General features: G+C 37.3%; 1 pseudogene; it reads right to left on the reverse strand.

Moving 5' to 3' along the window:
* Window positions 1-9,801: 9,801 nt before the first annotated feature.
* Window positions 9,802-12,918, reverse strand: LOC137248659 (T-complex protein 1 subunit eta-like; annotated as a pseudogene).
* Window positions 12,919-13,161: the final 243 nt, after the last annotated feature.

Below are 13,161 nucleotides of genomic sequence, written 5' to 3' on the forward strand. Positions count from 1 at the left end.
CGAATCCATGGAAGTTAGCGCATTGGCTTGAGGCGGCGGCTTAGCTGTTTCACCATATTGACCAGCTATAAAGTTATTGTTCGGTTGTTGTTGTTGCTTGTTGTTTTAATTGTATTTAATTTAATGCTCCAAAATTAGCACAGGCCTGCAGCTAAATTCGCGGAAAATGGCGGACTCGCTGAAAATTTTTTTCCACACAAAAATGATATATTTGACAATACCTATGAATATAGTAGGTGTGAGAGAACACGATACATTGTGGCAAAGCTAAATTTGCCAACATGCTATTTCATTTGGAGAATTTTTCATTCCAAATCGTCACCCCTGTCAAAAATTCGTGTGGCTGTGTGCGTTTTTGGTCACACGATTTTTGCAGGGTGCCTTAGTAAATACCAATTATGCATTGACTTGACATTGATGTTGATACGACGTGATGTCGACGACGATACGATGTGATGGTTGACGTTGACAACCGTAATAGGGGTAAATATAAATACGAGCCGTACCCGTGCGCATCTTGCGCAACAAATATAAAAATCTCGTATCAAATATCAACAGAAATCAGCTATTCTTACATTCGCTGCCATCACAATAGTGCCATAGTAAAATAGACATCAATTAAAAGATAGCCGGTCAATTATGTATTTAACAGCAGTATAAATTGGCTTTTTGACCATTATTTGCTTAGTGCAAAGTTAAATTAATAGATATCTTTGTGAGCTCACATTCGTTTATTTTTAACAAATTATTTTAACAAGATATAATTAAACAAAGGCACTACGACTAATACTGCCCAAAACTCGCTAATAGCATGAATCCCCACCTCTACAACCAAAACTTTTTTATAGATTTGGTTTCCAAATAAGAGCGAAAAAGGGACTTGTACATAAAAAACGACAATTAGAAATAATATATAAGATAATTTAAAAAAACTGAAAACACACTTATTTGGTGCCGTTTTAGTATCTAAAATCCACTTAGATATTTGATATTGATAGCACCTTAGCACAGAGGTTCGTGTCTCCGCTATTAAGCACAACTAGTATTAGGAGTGTTCCATTGAGTTATCGAGCTCTTGCTCACGATCAAATCTCAGTGGAACGATCTGGATAAACTTAAAGAGAGCTCCCTGCAAAAATTGTTGGATTACGTGTTCCATTTTCTTCATGATGGAGTACTCTAACAATACTCCTTTGCAAAGCGTTTGCGGACCACCATCAGCCGATCATTGCCCGTTTTTTAACGACCGTGATCACAGCACGATGACGATCGAACAGAGTTGCCAAAAGTAAAATATTGCATACAAATAACTGATAATAAAATTTTACTATGGCAACTCTGATACAGCGCACTGGTTTTATTTATACATACTATAGTATAGAGAAATATTAGTTGCTTTATTCACGCAAATGCTAAATAACATAAGAATATTCGTAGTATAAAATATAAAAGTTGTATTGCCCCTCTTCATTTACTTTCATTTTAAATTAAATTCACTTCGATAACTCTTTCCGACACAATTCCTCTTTAGTATTTTGGCATATGATCCTCTGTGTGTGCTCCATGGAGTACTACAGTGAAAGTAATTTGGAAAGTACTCTCACGTATGTACTCTATGGAATACTCACAAACAAAGCGAGAGTGGGACTACCTACTCCTCTCCTAGGACATCGCAATGTTAATTGGAGCACATTTTTTGTATGAATACAGATTAATTTTGGAACACTCCTTTTTTTCTTTTTTTGAAGAGAAAGTACATTTGAGGCTTTCTAAAGTACGTTTGACTAATCTAAAGTACATTTCATGCTTTCTGTAATCTAATTTATGTTTTCTAAAGTACATTTGACTATGCTAAAGTTCAAATGATGCATTCTAATATTGAATTGATGCTTTCCAAAATCGAACTGATGCTTTAAAAATCAATTTGATATTTTCTAAAAGGTGAAGTCCTTTTGCGGTCATTGTGACTTTTTGCAGCGGTTATATTCAGTCACATTTGCATGGGCGTGATTAGGTTTTATGACCAAATTTTCTGTTTCGTTCCTATTAATGTGATCGTGCATTCCGCTCCCACTTATAGAATGTGAGCATAGCACTGTTCTGCTCACACGCGTCACAATCCTCGTCAATTACCGTCATTTCTTCGACCATTTCACTTTACATTCTCTAGCTTTTTGACAAGAAATTTTTCTGCATTTCTATAACCGCCGTATTACTTGAATTTTACCTGCCGATATATTTTACCTGGAGCAGCCACATGAATAAAAAACATTTAATTTCTAATATTTATTTATAATTTTATATACATATTTATATATAAACACTTATTTAAAGCATAATATATACTATTTATTTATAATAATATATTATTTGAATAAATTTCTATACATTAGATTTAGTCATTTTTTTTTCCAAATAAAGATTATTATATATGAGGCGCCTAGATGCAAAACCAGATATTTAATATTTTTTAATTAATATTTAAATTGCGACAATACTGCGTCGACTAGCCAACACTAAAATAAAATACTAACAAAAATCAGATTTTAAAAACCTTTATTGAAAATTAATACAAAATTTTAAAAATTTCAGCTTTTTTGTGCTTTTCTAAGTTTCACTTATAATGGATAAATCTGGTTTTGCATCTAGGAGCCTCATATGTGCATGTGTGACCAAAAACGCACACAGCCACACGAATTTTTGACAGGGTTGACGACTTGGAATGAAAAATTCTCCAAATGAAATAGCATATTGACAAATTTAGCTTTGCCACAATGTATCGTGCTCTCTCGCACCTACTATATTCATAGGTATTGTGAAATATGTCATTTTTGTGTGGAAAAAATTTTCAGCGAGTCCGCCATTTTCCGCGAATTGAGCTGCAGGCCTGTGCTAATTTTGGAGCATTAAATTAAATTAAAATAACTTAGCGATGTTGGATGTAAGTGTTTGGAAAGTGAATTTAGTATATATTTATGTTTGTAGTTGTACAATATTACAAATTCTAATGTTTTTCCAGAAAACTATTGTTGCACTTCGTGTACGTCTCCAACAAATGGAATCAACAACACAATACGCATCGTTGCCTGGAAATCGAGCACAAATGGAGAACCTCAACAGGCCAGGTTATCCTCTACAACAACTAGGTGCACCGGGTGGTTACATGAGTCAAATGATGCCACCAACACAACCTGGACAGGCGCCGATGCCCAGTCAACCACCCAAGCCGGGTTAACCCCCAATACCCGGACACGTCCGGACGTCCTGGTTATAATGTATGCTAATACTACTAATATATTTAAAAATTTGCTGATGATTATTTTTGTGTTATTTTCCTTAACAACCACCTGCACCTGTTACTGGTAAATATCAACAGCCGCAAGAGTATGATCAAGCCCAAGGCCGTTTAGATCCCGATCAGATGCCAAATCCGATAATAAAATAGCGCTGGTGGTGCTTTTATTACTAATGAATAGGGTTTATTACCACCATTGGTGACCACAAAATATGTGGTAGAAGATCAGGGTAACTCCTCGCCACGTTACGTTAGTATCGATATCCGAAATTAATGTTTTGTTTGTCAATTACATTGATCTTTCTTCTTTGCAGGTCCTCTTTGTATTGCATACATGCAACAGCTGATTTATTCAAAACAACAGCTTTGTCCATTACACTTACCGTCTAACCAATGGCACGAACGGTTGAGGGTGAATATGAGCCACTCATTGTAAATTTTGGTGAATTGGGTCCAATCAGATGTAATCGTTGCAAGGCTCATATGCAATTTGTAGATGCTGGTCGTCGTTACCAGTGTCTTATGTGTAAAGTAACAACAGATGGTAAAAAAAAATCTTTCACTTTTAATTGTTTTCATTGATCCATATTTTTTCTCAACAGTGCCAACTGTATGTTTGCAACATTTGGGCCACTCTGTTCGATCGTCATCGTGTCGTGATCACGGTCGTTAAAAAACGAGCAATGATCGGCTGATTGTGGTCCGCAAACGCATTGCAAAGGAGTATTGTTAGAGTACACCAACATGAAGAAAATGGAAGACGTAATCCAACAATTTTTGCAGGGGAGGTACCAGCAAAACCAACAGTTGTTTATTGTTGGAAATAAACACCTGGTTGATTGCAGTAATGAAAATATAAATTATATATTTTATATTTATTTTCGTGAAAATACTGTAGTATGGAATCTTACATTCGAGTTCAGTTAGAGAACCTTAAGTTGGGAATTACATTTTTTCAACTTGAGTAATAGCTTTTTTTTTTTTTTGCTGAGTACGCTATGATTCTCGAGTTGATCCACTGTTTCGAAACAACTTTCGAGATTTTAGAAGTATGCCTACCCTTAAAAAAACGCGAGTAGGTACTCTATAAATAATGTAAGGAATACTCCTTTGGGAGTATAGGACTGCTCCAAATCTAATCTGTATTCATACAAAAAATGTGCTCCAATTAACATTGCGATGTCCTAGGAGAGGAGTAGGTAATCCCACTCTCGCTTTGTTTGTGAGTATTCCATAGAGTACATACTTGAGAGTACTTTCCAAATTACTTTCACTGTAGTACCCCATGGAGCACCCACAGAGGATCATATGCCAAAGTAATAAAGAGGAATTGTGTCGGAAAGAATTATCGAAGTGAATTTAATTTAAAATGAAAGTAAATGAAGAGGGGCAATACAACTTTTATATTTTATACTACGAATATTCTTATGTTATTTAGCATTTGCGTGAATAAAGCAACTAATATTTCTCTATACTATAGTATAAATAAAACTAGTGCGCTGTATCAGAGTTTCCATAGTAAAATTTTATTATCAGTTATTTGTATGCAATATTTTACTTTTGGCAACTCTGTTCGATCGTCATCGTGCTGTGATCACGGTCGTTAAAAAACGAGCAATGATCGGCTGATGGTGGTGCGCAAACGCTTTGCAAAGGAGTATTGTTAGAGTACTTCATCATGAAGAAAATGGAACACGTAATCCAACAACTTTTGCAGGGAGCTCTCGTTAAGTTGATCCAGATCGTTCCAGTGAGATTATATCGTGAGCAAGAGCTCGATAACTCAATGGAACACTCCTAATACTAGTTGTGCTTAATAGCGGAGACACGAACCTCTGTGATGCATTGACGTGACATTGATGTTGATACGACGTGATGTCGACGATGATACGAAGTGATGGTTGACGTTGACAACCGTAATAGGGGTGAATATAAATACGAGCCGTACCCGTGCGCATCTTGCGCAACAAATATAAAAATCTCGTATCAAATATCAACAGAAATCAGCCATTCTTACATGCGCTGCCATCTGGCGAATGTTAGCAACTGCCGGTAATGCAGTGTTAGTTCTAATCAAATATTCACAATAGTGCCATAGTAAAATAGATATCAATTAAAAGATAGCCGGTCAATTATGTATTAAACAGCAGTATAAATAGGCTTTGTGACCATTATTTGCTTAGTGCAAAGTTAAATTAATAGATATCTTTGTGAGCTCACAATCGTTTATTTTTAACAAATTATTTTAACAAGATATAATTAAACAAAGGCACTACGACTAATAATGCCCAAAACTCGCTAATAGCACGAATCCCCACCTCTACAAACAAACCTTTTTTATAGATTTGGTTTCCAAATAAGAGCGAAAAAGGGACTTATACATAAAAAACGGCAATTAGAAATAATATATAAGATAGTTTAAAAAAACTAAAAACACACTAATTTGGTGCCGTTTTAGTATCTACAATCCACTTAGATATTTGATATTGATAGCACCTTAGCACAGAGGTTCGTGTCTCCGCTATTAAGCACAACTAGTATTAGGAGTGTTCCATTGAGTTATCGAGCTCTTGCTCACGATCAAATCTTACTGGAACGATCTGGATCAACTTAAAGAGAGCTCCCTGCAAAAATTGTTGGATTACGTGTTCCATTTTCTTCATGATGGAGTACTCTAACAATACTCCTTTGCAAAGCGTTTGCGGACCACCATCAGCCGATCATTGCTCGTTTTTTAACGACCGTGATCACAGCACGATGACGATCGAACAGAGTTGCCAAAAGTAAAATATTGCATACAAATAACTGATAATAAAATTTTACTATGGCAACTCTGATACAGCGCACTGGTTTTATTTATACATACTATAGTATAGAGAAATATTAGTTGCTTTATTCACGCAAATGCTAAATAACATAAGAATATTCGTAGTATAAAATATAAAAGTTGTATTGCCCCTCTTCATTTACTTTCATTTTAAATTAAATTCACTTCGATAATTATTTCCGACACAATTCCTCTTTAGTATTTTGGCATATGATCCTCTGTGGGTGCTCCATGGAGTACTACAGTGAAAGTAATTTGGAAAGTACTCTCACGTATGTACTCTATGGAATACTCAGAAACAAAGCGAGAGTGGGACTACCTACTCCTCTCCTAGGACATCGCAATGTTCATTGGAACACATTTTTTGTATGAATACAGATTAGATTTGGAGCAGTCCTATACTCCCAAAGGAGTATTCCTTACATTATTTATAGAGTACCTATTCGCGTTTTTTTAAGGGTAGGCATACTTCTAAAATCTCGAAAGTTGTTTCGAAACAGTGGATCAACTCGAGAATCATAGCGTACTCAACAAAAAAAAAAAAGCTATTACTCAAGTTGAAAAAATGTAATTCCCAACTTAAGGTTCTCTAACTGGACTCGAATGTAAGATTCCATACTACAGTATTTTCACGAAAATAAATATAAAATATATAATTTATATTTTCATTACTGCAATCAACCAGGTGTTTATTTCCAACAATAAACAACTGTTGGTTTTGCTGGTACCTCCCCTGCAAAAATTGTTGGATTACGTCTTCCATTTTCTTCATGTTGGTGTACTCTAACAATACTCCTTTGCAATGCGTTTGCGGACCACAATCAGCCGATCATTGCTCGTTTTTTAACGACCGTGATCACGACACGATGACGATCGAACAGAGAGTAAAATATTGCATACAAATAACTAATAATAAAATTTTACTATGGCAACTCTGATAAAAAGCAACCGCGCACTGGCTTTATTTATACATACTATAGTATAGAGAAATATTAGTTGCTTTATTCACGCAAATGCTAAATAACATAAGAATATTCGTAGTAAAAAATATAAAAGTTGTAATGCCCCTCTTCATTTACTTTCATTTTAAATTAAATTCACTCCGATAATTCTTTCCGACACAATTCCTCTTTAGTACTTTGGCATATTATCCTCTGTGGGTGCTCCATGGAGTACTACAGTGAAAGTACTTTGGAAAGTACTCTCACGTATTACTCTATGGAATACTCACAAACAAAGCGAGAGTGGGATCACCTACTCCTCTCCTAGGACATCGCAATGTTAATTGGAGCACATTTTTTGTATGAATACAGATTAGTTTTGGAATACTCCTATACTCCCAAAGGAGTATTCATTACATTATTTATGGAGTACTCGCGTTTTTTGAAGGGTCCTTGGAGATTTTAATCACGTTCCAATGACGCGTGAACCAGATACGGATAGAAATTTAACATGCAAATGCAACAACAACTTTGTGATCCTGACATTTATCTGGTTCAATTTCTGATCCGTATAGCACCCTGAAAAAACGCTCCACGTCATTTTCCTAGTCATTTTACGGTCATTGTGACTTTTCCCAGCGATTATATTCATAGTCACATTTGCATGGGCGTGATTAGGTTTTGTGACCAAATTTTCCGTTTCATTCCTATTAATGTGATCGTGCATTCCGCTCCCACCTATAGGATGTGAGCATAGTACTGTGCTGCTCACACACGTCACAATGCTCGTCAAATGGCGGTCATATTCTCCGTCATTTCACTCTACATTTTCGAGTCATTTTACTGCGGGTTTACCATTTATATAACCTCCATATAACATGAATTTTACCTGCAGATTTACCTTACCTGGAGCAGCCATATTAATAAAATATGAACCAAAAAAATTGAATTTTCAATATTTATTATTTTCAATATTATTATATATGTACATGAAATTGGAACTTATATTAATACAGTTCATATAAAAAAGAAGTAAGTACTTTAATATTAAATAAACTCGCTTAATTGGTTTTTGTTTTCCAATTGAAATCTTTTCTAAGCGAGCAGAAAATAATTTTAAGCTTTAGGAAAAACTCCAATTATTTGAATAATCTACAACTTAAAGCTTAGTAGAAATTCAGATTAGGTTTACTCTTTTTTCAGATCAAGAATATTCAAAGGTGTACGACTATTAATTGAGTCAGACTTATTATTGTTCTAAATCTAATCATTCAAGCAATAATTCTGCAACCCTTAGCAGGAGCATTGATTGATTTCAAATCTAATTCCGACAGCAATCGTATCACGACATCCCTTGTTATATATGCACATGAAATTGCAACTTAAATTAATACAGTTGATATAAAAAAAGTAAGTACTTTAATAATAAATAAAATCTCTTAATTGGTTTTTGTTTTCCAATTGAAATTTTTTTTGCTGTGCAAGCACATCGCTAACCTGTGTTGGCAAAATATATGATTATACTGTCTTCGATAGATATTCGGACGAGCCGCTACTCGGCGAAGTAGAGATGACCGTTGTGTCGGTGGCAGCAGTTACAACAGCAGTTTCTAACTTTGCACCATTCGTACAGTGTGATGAATGCTTCACTGCCTTTTCCAATTGCTTGGCGCCAGCAATTTTTGCTGTTTGTAAAGCTTTAGCTGTAATGCAAATATATAGATGGGTTAAAGTGGTTTTCGTATGTTATTCAACAACTCACCCTATACCATCATCACAGACTTCTCATTGATTTAGAATATGTGTACTGTTTCAGTATTCAGACCCAGTTCGTTGATGGATATGTATACTATCCGTTAGGCAGACAATTGGGTGCGTCCGATTCATTCATATAATGTGGGTATTTGAGCCGTAGACGCAGATATTTTGATTCTTTTTGAAGTGTAACAGTTGTAGACAGTTGGGTTTCTCTGCTGGCACCATCACCACTAGAGAGCTATTGAAGAAACGCTCGACCAAGATAATATGTTGCGATTTACGCGCATAGATTTCTTCCACCTTGTCACAGTTATTGATGGAGAAAATGCGAAAGCCATATTTACCATCCAATACGGAAATGGAACTGTAGAGGAAGAAACATTTTATAAAATTTAATAAAATCAAAAAATGATAGTTGTGTTAAAATGGGGTAAAGTATTGTATGTTAAGTATAGCGAAGTTTGAATAGGTCTCATTCTTTATTCTTAGAAACATATACGAAGGTACCTCGTAAGATATTAAAATCCTCAACGCTTTTTATGCAATAACTTAAAAAAAACTCATATTCATCAAATTTCTGTTTAACTTCTACATTTCAATAGCTACATTTACCACCAAAAGGAGTCACTATTGCTTCTACATCTATGCAATTGTTTCCTACATCGATGAGCTTTGTAATAAAATAAACAGCTATCTCCCCAATATCTCCCTCACTAGGGTAGGCACCTCGTCGTTGGTGTGAGGGCTTAGCCGATCTCCATAGCGCCCGACTATGAGGCGGAGCTGTTTAGGACTGGCATCTACACCATTTTGCCTCATAGGAGGGCGGCGGGATGTCGGTGACCAAGAACTGCCAACCCCCTAATCCTGGGTGTTATGCGGACCGTGCCTATTGGATAATTTGTAGCCAGGGGATAAATTCGGCTGTATTCGAACGGAGCCTTCCCGATACCGGACCACCTCGGGAAGTATTGACGGCCTTACCACAGTAAGGGGCGCTGCTGTGACTGACGGTTCTTTTCCGTGTATAATACTGGACCGCTGAGCCCGCCTTGTCGGGCTGGTGGTCGTACGACCAATATGAACGACTCTTTACCAATTTGTAATAAGGAAGATGATAAGAGGACTGAGTCGCAAGCCAAGGACGACGAATACGCATTAAGCGATGCGTCGGACTCGGCGAGCGAGAGTAGTGCTGATTCAATGAACTCCGTGTTGGAAAAGCACACAAATGAGTAGAAGAGTGGAGAAGGGTACGGAGCAGGGGAAGTAAAAGAGATCCCTCGAAGTACCGTGCAGCACTAAGAATTGTCCAACGCCTGGGAGCAGTGGTCGACCCAACAGAAGTGGAGAGCGAGCGCTTGAAATGGGCCCATGAGGCGGTAGAAGTAGGTCGAAGGCAGTTCAAAGGTTTGCTGCTAGAAACCTTCGGTTCTGCAACCGGTAAGAGGAAGAAGCGTCGAATCGTAGAATGAAGAGGCAACGTTCGGCGGAAGGCGACAAGCCTGCTTTCAAGAGGCAGAAAGGACCCAGTCCCGAAGCCGCGAGGCAGGGCAGTCGCATAGACAAGACAAGTAGGCCCAAAGCTGTAAGACAGATGGGCCCCAACAGCGAGGTAGCAACTACCTCGAAGGCTGCGAGTCAGAGCGAAGTTCCAACTACGGAAGTAGGAGATAAGCCAAAGGGAGATAACGCTAAGACTCCGACTTTCTCGGAGGTGCACGTCGGCTTTTCCCGAGAAGATGAGTGATTCGATGGGTGCATAAGACTGAATCATGTACCGCACTCTTGGAGAACTGCTCGTGTAGCTTTCCTACCAAAGGCGGGGAAGATCGGTCACGTGTATCCCAAAGATTATAGACCCAATAGCTTAACATAATTTCTGCTCAAAACCTTTGAGAGGCTGATAGATGTGTACATAAAGTCCAAGCTGCTCTCCACAACAACCCAGGTGTACACCCAAGGCAAGTCAGTAGACACCGCATTGCATAGGAAGGTAATAAGCATAGAAAAAGCCCTGGTATATAAGGAATATGCTCTAGAAGTCTTCTTAAACATTGCCGGGGCTTTCAACAGTGTTTCTAAATGGGCGATTACGGATGGTCTTAATTACGTTAAAGTACATCCAGCCTTACCCAGATGGATCGACTGCATGTTAAACTGCAGTAAGATTACATCGCAATGGGGATTGTACGCGGCCACGAAATTATAGGACAGGGGCACTCCGCAGGGAGGGGTGCTATCACCTCTGCTGTGGACGCTGGTCATTAACCAACTGCTCAGGGGATTCTACGAGGGACCAGAAAAACTTACGGTTTACGCAGATGACGTTGCATATGGTCTTGTTTACAAAGAGGTACAAAGTCCATAAGTTAGGAGGGGCGACCCTACGGGAGAAACCGTGCACAAAATATCTAGGAATCATCCGCGACAGTAAGCTGTCATGGAAGCTCAACGTGGAGGAGAGGGTGAGGAAGGCTTCAACGGCACTTTATGCATGTAAAAGAATGCAAAAGAACCGGCATATCCGATCAGAAGGCACTCGAAGACGATGCCTCAAAACTAACAACCAAAATCAATAATTATCATTTCACTGACACAAATTTTATAGTTTTTTTCTTCGGGAGTTGGACACAATCTTTTCAATATATTACTTAACAATTTAAAGGCTTCATTCTGTATTGCCAACGATAGCTCAGACGAACGATTCGCCTCCAAACGATTTCGTCTAACAATGGTATTCTCTATCATTTTTGTTCGGTCTTTACGTTTCTAACTAACAGGAAGGCAAAAGTAATTGTCAAGTGATAAGTTGCCATCGTTTAACATAGTGCAAATACACTAGCGATTCGTCTCTGATCCGCAACAAAAGTTCGTTTCGTAATAGAGAATGAGGCCCTAAGATTAGACATTTTTTCAATTTGTATTTTGACTTACCAGCAACAACAGAATCATGTTTATTTGTATGCCGCACAATCATTATAGCATCATGTAACAAAGCTCAGTTTCTTCCAAAAATTTTTCGGCACCGCCACGTAAAATCAATGTACATATTCTAGCATTAACGCAACCTTTAAATAATTATAAACTATGAAAATAAAATCAATGTCAAACCCACTATCAATCCTTGGAAAACGTTGAAACGTTCACCACCAACTTGACGTTCTTTAAAGTAATCACATTGAACCAAAACACTTGAATTAATATCATTAGCTGTAGTCATAACAGCACCACCACAAGCTTTCATTGTACGTTTCAAATCTTCTTCTGGTACACGAACAGCACAGAACATATCACAGTCTGCAAAATAGTGTGTACTAATATCACCAATTGGTAGTTTAGATAACACAACATTGACGCCTTACTTAGCTAGTTCATTGTACAGAATACGCCATTCAGCATCAACAATTTTCTGACAACACGTACTTTTCAGAATTATCACGCTCAGCCTTGAATTCCAAAACTATATTTAATAATGATATTTTACATCTTTTGTATGACGTTGGGTCCATCAAAGGAAAGTACAGCGTCCACAACAATTTTAGAAAATAAATCTTTTTGTTGATGTATAAGTTTGGAGGACATTGCTGTGGCAGCGTGTTTTCCAAAAAACGTTGTTGTTGTTCCTTTGATTGGCGCTTCGACATGTACAGCCAGGTCATATTTTGGTCATGCATAATTATAATGCTTTACGTATAGCTTTAATGATGATACGTGCATGCACGTCTTCCTCAACATATGGTTTAACTTGTTTTAAGATTTCACCTGCTTAAAGTACCACTGAAGTGGTGCCATCGCCCACCTGATAAGAGAAACATTTTTATTCTACACATTCTAATATAACAAAAAACTTACCTCAGCATCTTGAGATTTGGCGATGTCGATTAGAGTTTTACGGCTGGATGCAAAATATCCAATAGTTTCATAATGGTTTCACCATCATTTGAAATTGTGGCCTTACCACTGGAATCAACAATATGCTTGTCCATACTGCGTGGACCCAATGTAGTGCGTACAGCGTCCATAATTAATTGCGAGACATTGATGTTGGATATGAATTGAGGTTTACCTTGAGAGCTATCGGTACCACACATTTTTTTCACAAAAATTCATATGTACCCAATACAAGTTCAGGACGTTCATATTTATCGACACACCATCCGGTGTGGCCCAAATGTTGCAAATATACAGTTGGCACTGTTGAGAAAAAATATGGATCAATGAAAACAAGTAAAAGTGAAAGATTTTTTTTACCATCTGTTGTTACTTTACACATAAGACATTGGTAACGACGACCAGCATCTACAAATTTCATATGAGCCTTGCAACGATTACATCTA

The sequence above is a fragment of the Eurosta solidaginis genome, chromosome 4 (assembly GCF_040869045.1).
Source record: "Eurosta solidaginis isolate ZX-2024a chromosome 4, ASM4086904v1, whole genome shotgun sequence".
Taxonomy (NCBI): Eukaryota; Metazoa; Arthropoda; class Insecta; order Diptera; family Tephritidae; genus Eurosta; species Eurosta solidaginis.